This window comes from Heteronotia binoei, chromosome 2, assembly GCF_032191835.1.
Source record: "Heteronotia binoei isolate CCM8104 ecotype False Entrance Well chromosome 2, APGP_CSIRO_Hbin_v1, whole genome shotgun sequence".
Lineage (NCBI taxonomy): Eukaryota > Metazoa > Chordata > Lepidosauria > Squamata > Gekkonidae > Heteronotia > Heteronotia binoei.
Window position 1 is genome coordinate 129,453,207 of NC_083224.1, and position 6,418 is coordinate 129,459,624.

A 6,418-nucleotide genomic window follows, 5' to 3' on the forward strand; every position below is an offset into this window, starting at 1 on the left:
GGAGCTGAGGAATTGTCAAGGTTTTCAAAGATGGGAAAATGTCATTAGTTTTTGTTGAAAGTGAATCTAGTCTGTTCTGGATGGTTGTTAAACAAAGTTAGAGACCAGTGGCAGGATGACTGCTGATGTTAGGAGTGTGGCTTAATATGCTAATGAATTCCTTCTGGGATTTTTCTACATAAAAGCCCTGATGTTCACACGGTCTGAGGTAATATCACACAAGACCTTCTTTGGACTGGTGCCAAGACTTTAAAATTCCCACCCTAAATTCACCATCACTTAGGCACAGGCAAAGATAGTTTGATTCTCATTTTATTTTATTATATGTGATTTGACCAGCAGTGGTTTTGTTTTGTTTTCATATTCCTACCATATGATTATATCCAAATTTCTTGGGTTTTAAAACAGATTATTTCTCCTGCCTGCTATTCCATTTTACCGTAATCTTTCACTGTTGCTGATATTCATAGTGATGCTAGGAGGAGGGCTAAGGATATTTCATTTGTTCACTGTAAAAGAGTGGGGGGGTGTTCATTTTTATTGGAATTCTTTATTATATAGCAAACTAGAACACTATCAACAAGAATACTTAGTTATACACACAATACAGAATACACTACAACTATATGTGTTGATTATAAATATACTTTAAACTAGTCTCCAATTCTTCTTAAATACATCTCAGGATATCTTCCCTCATGTTTTTATATTGCTTAATTTTATAAAAGTAAATGATGAATGGCTATCAAATTTTAACATGGTAGGTTTCTTATAATCATGCTCTGCCATATTTTTCTCATTGTTCTTCCATATGGTGTTTCATTTTATTTTATTTTATTTAACTTGATGACTCACCCCATCCTGGCTAGTGCTGGGCTCTGGGAGATGTACAACAGCAAATAGAAATACATACATTAATTAATAAAACCAGTGAATTAAAAACACAGATTACAAACCCCAATGACATCTTTTTGTAGTGTTGCCATTCCTACATTCTGTACACTGCACTGGGGGAGGGGGGCAGGAGACCACCCCCTTAAGGGGAAGAGGAGAGAAATGCCAGCTTGGCAACTGTTGCTGTCCTCAAGCAAAAGCCCGGTGGAACATCTATGCGTTACAGGCCCTGTGTAATTGTAAAAGATCTCACCAGGCTAGGACGTCTTCTGGCAGAGCATTCCACCAAGTCGGGGTCAGGACTGAAAAGGTTATGCTCCTATTTTGCTGCTTCTTTTTGTTGCATTTTCTTGTTACTGGTTTTGGAGAGTTGCTTACAAAGTCAATTTTATGGATTTCTTGTTCTAAACTGATGTTATAAACATTTTCAAGCACAATAGAGTGCAAAGTACAGGATATGGCAGAGAGTTTGGGACACCACTTGTGTTACATTATTTTTAATTAGTTGCATTGATGATTATTCTTCCTTATCTCCACAGACAGGGTTTTCTTTTTAAAAAAGATGCCTAGAATTACAGAACTCATTTCCTGGTGCTGTATTAAAAATACCGACAGGCAGAGCAAGTTATGTTAAGTAGCCAGAATACCAGAATGAGCTTAATACAATTTCATTTCTATTCATGCTTCAGAAAGGAATAATTCAGGCCAAGAAGTTATAACACCTGAAGGGTAAGGTGCTGTGATCCTATACATCTTTACTTTAAAGCAGGGGTGTCAAACATGGCCTGGAGGCCAAATCAGGCCCCCGGAGGGCTCCTATCAGGCCTCAAGCAACTGGCTGTCATCTGCTTCCTTCTCCCTCTCTCTTCCTTCCTTCAGCATAACAGCTTGCTTTGCCAGTCTTGCTTAATTGCAAAGGAGCTACAGAGCAAAACCTTTGTTTTCTCCATTGGCTGAGGCTCCTCCCTTGGGGAGGAAGGGGGGGAGGCAGAGCTTGCTTTTCTAGGCTCTCTCAATTATACAGCAGAGCTACTAAGTCAAGCCTCTCTTCCTTCTATTGGCTGAGGCACCCTCCCTCCTGGTACCCTGGGGAGGGAGGGAAAGAGCCAGAACTTCCTTTGCCCAGATCCTTGGATCCCACGGGAGAAATACAAAGAAAGCACCTTTAAGACCAACAAGTGCTAATGTTTTAAGCATGTTTTTTTTTAAAAAAAAAAATCTTTAATTGTGTTTGTCTGTGTCCTTTATAAAGTTTATATCTCTGCTACCTAATCTTAAATAGATACACACATGACCAGGCCCAACATGGTCCTGCCCAACAAGGTCTCATTTATGTCAGACTGGCCCTCATAACAAATGAGTTCAACCCCCCTCCTCTAAAGAAAGTCCTAATTAGTCCAATGGAGACTATTGTTATCCAAACTGCCTCTCTCAGTTAGGATGGGGAATTAGCTGGAAGAAAGGGGTAAACAGGTGATATCTTTTCCACCTATCTATACCAGGGTCCATTTCAAGAGGAAAACTCTCAAATGATTTAAAAACGAAGATTTTCTTTTTTGGAAATGTACAGCACACACACAGACAAAATCATACATACAAGCAAAACTATAGATTAATGGAGGAATAAAGAGATGTTAAGGGAATCTGGGGTAATATTAACCAAATCCACATGAGCAGAGGTCCATGAAGGGAACTGTGAACGACCAGTGTACTATGAGGAAGGGTGGTACATCAGAAGGTGAACTCCATAGGTGCCCTTAGAGTCACACAGGACTGGGGAGAAGCAGCCCTTGTTTTATATGTTTTAGGACTGTGTCCCAGCGTGTAGGTGTGATTGATAGAACAAAGGGTGAAACTTTGTCATGTTTGATCAGAAGATTCCCAGACTTCATTAAAAAGATAGAAAATATCCTGTCAGGATGTTTCCTATGTGTAAAGAACAGATGGCTGATACTATCTGATTGATCAATAGTTGTTATATTTTTACTTTATTAACTCCAGGAGAGTGCTTCTCAGAAAAGACGTTGTGAGCCTAACCCCTCAGTATGAGGTTTCTGAGACATTAAACAAAGGGTGTGATGATGCCCTGATGGGGCACATCCTAGATGTGCCTGCTCATTTAATCTTTTCTTGGTAACCAGGACAATAGTTCAGGAAGATGATTGTAGGTGAAAGACATATCTACTTTCTACAGAGAGATCTACTCAAAGAGGAAGTCATAAAACTGCTTTACAACACCTTGGAATTTACACTTACAAGACAGGAAGTTGCAAGAAGGCAGTTCTACATACTGGAACATACAGGAATGCATGTGGCTTACCGGGAGGGGGGGGGAAGGGGATCTCATTTATTTAGTAACACTAAGTGGTCAGTTCCTATCAAGTGACAGATGGAAACTGTTTATAAAATACCAGAAAGTGCCCTTTAGATGAAACAATGGTTTTGCTGTCTAGAAGCCTTCCAGAGTCTATGCCAGGCCAGCTCTCATTATTTCATTTCTGTCCTTCTTTAGGACAGTTCATTGGCTTGGAGCAATGCCTTGGGAGCTCTGAGTAGTTCAGAAATGGAGTGCCTATGTGTCCAGCTGTGTTAGGTTACCATTATATGCAGATCATAATGTTGGGGGCTGACACTACTAACAATTAAGTGCATATGTGACTGTAGCCTTAATTAGGAATTAACCATACAATCTGAAGAGTAAACTCCACTGAATAGACTCAAGTAGGATTCTAAGTAGACCTATTTAGGATTGCACTGTGCTTTTCAGTGAGAATCACTGTCTCCTAATTTTGTTTGCAACATTGAAAATAAAGCCACTACATATGGGATTGAAAATTATGTACACTGGATAGTTATCAGGAAGTAAGCAGGAATTCAGAATCTCATTTATTTAGTGATGCTAAGTTTCTATCAGGTGACAGATGGAAGCTGTTTATAAAGTACCGGAACACACATCTTAGTACTGTAAGATACACATGTAAAATAATCTGGTTAATGGAATGCTAACATACCATAATCATTTTAGTAGATAACTTCAGCTAGCTTTGTAGGGGTAAATTGCCCTATAGCTTTCTTCCTGAAATACAGAAGCTTATAAGGGCCCAGTCATTTGCAGTCAGCACTGCTGCAAGGCTTCAAATGTATTTTGTAACTATTAAGGATAGCAAGTTGCACGTCTAGATATCAAGCTCGAAGAATCATAGTATACATAAAAATTGCTCACCACAAAGCCAAAAAATCCATTTCTGCCCTGGACAGTGATTTATTTATTTATGTTATATTTATATCCCACCCATTTCATACAGACTCAAGGCGGCTAACAGCATAAAATAGACAGTAAACAAAACAATATTAAAACAATAAAACAATCAGATAATAACAATGGTGCTACATCAGGCAGATCATATAATATTTTCTTTCTCACGCGCACAGATCCTGGGCAGTTAGTAATCAAAGCGCTATGGATCAAGATGTGGTGGCAGTCCTCTCCCATTAGATGTCATATGCCATCCAAAACAGTTCAGTCTTGCAGGCTCTGCGGAGCTGCAATAAATCCCACAGGGCTCTGATGGCTTCTGGAAGGGTGTTCCAAAGTATTGGGGCCACAACCAATAAGGCTCTTGCTCTGGTGGAGTTGAGCCTAGTCTCCTGTAGCCCAGGGACAGCCAAAAGATTTTGAGAACTTGATCACAGTGCTCTCTGGGGAACATGTGGGGCAAGGCGGTCCTGCAGATAGGTAGATCCTAGGCCATATAGGGCTTTGAAGGTTAATATCAGGACCTTGAAACGGATTTGGTATGTAACAGGTAGCCGAGACGCTTGTCTCTTCGCTCCTACTAACGCTAAGTTGTTTTAATCTTTTAACTTTTATCTTGCCTTGATAGAAGGAATTGTTTTTAAATAATCTTATCCTATCACCTCACTTTTAATATTTGGTGCCTCTGTTTTGTCTTTCCCAAGCTCTGGCTGTTTAATTAGTTAATAAGCTTCTGCTTTCATTTTCTGACTTAGAAGCTGCTGCAGCTAACGAACTACAGCTGATGTTTTATAAAGTTTTATAAAGTTTTACATAGTCTTAGCTTGTCCCTCAAAGACAGGGTGGGTTTTTTTGTTTTTTTTTAGAGTCTTTTAATTTGAACTGAAGGTTGAAATTAAGTCAACTCCTGCAAAGCAACAAGGCGGAGTGCAGTCGGCTACAGAGTTGGCTCTGACAAATTTGGCTTTTAAAGATATTTTATGATATTCTTAGCAGATGTTGTGGCTTTTATCTGTAAGTTTTAAGACATTAGTTGTTTGGTATTTGTTTTATTTATTTATTTTTTATTCATTTTTATCAGGACGGGGCTAATTGCCATCCAACAGAACCCTCTTAATGGCATCGGGCAAGCGGCCAAGAGAAGTGGAGGAGGAATCTGCTTCTTTGCCACTTTGCAAACAGTTCAGGATAGAGGACTTTTTTACCTTAAACAATAAGTCCAAATCTGCTCTGCCATCATTTGCTATTGAAACATCGAATCGCTTCTCCCCTCTAGAAGACGAGGTAGAGCCTGCTGAAAAGGAGGTACTGACTGATGAATTGACTAATGGGTCTGACCACGAAGATGGCGTAGACTCTCAACTCCAGTCTGGGGTGGGGGCTTTAAAGGTGCAGCAGAGACAGCATGATAATGAAGAAAGATCCATGTTTTCTGATGAGCTTGCCCCAATTACCCTGGTTGCAAGCACAGTGGATTGTATCTTTAAAAAGTTAAAGGGTTTAGAAGACCAAATTCTTGACCTTTCTTTGGAACTAAAGAGACTATCAGTGTCAATGGATAAAGTCTACTTAGCCCAGCTGGATGATACCTCTATTGGAGCTCTAGCCCCTTTAAAGCGATGTCCGTCTGAAACTCAGGATGTTGATCCCTGGAGCTCCTTTACGGAGTCTAAGGTCAGCGTGGGCCATAAAAGGAACGTGCAACAATTGGTTCTACAGCCCAATAAGGTATGCATCACTGTTTGTCCTTATGGCAGAAAGACCCCACGCTGGAGAAGTAAACTTTTAGCTCAATCCCATCTCTGTGAACTTCTTCATCTGAACTATCACAAAATTGACTTGATTACCATTTAATCTCTTAATGATCAGTTTCAAATGCAGAGGATTCTGCTTACCTTTCAATCCCCCAACATTCCTTCACTAATTTTGAGGTGAAAGAATTACTTATGGTCAAAGGGGGTTTTCTCTCATGGGTGCTGGGGGCCCTGCAGAAGAAGCCGAGCCTGCAGAAGAAACTGTGTCCCTGCCACCTGCACCAGTGCCCCTGCCTCCTGCTGGAGAAGATCCAAGCCCCCCTGCCTCGCCCTCTCGGGTGGCTCGTGTGCGTGACCGCCTTCGTCAGGACCTCAGGGATCGGAGGAGGGTGGCACGCTCACGAGCAAGACGGTCCCTGAGCCCTGAGTTTTGAAAGGATTCTGGCCCTTCTAGGAGTGAGGGTGCTTGAGTCTCAGCAGGATCCTGGCTGCCCTCTGAGTCAGCAATTAGCCC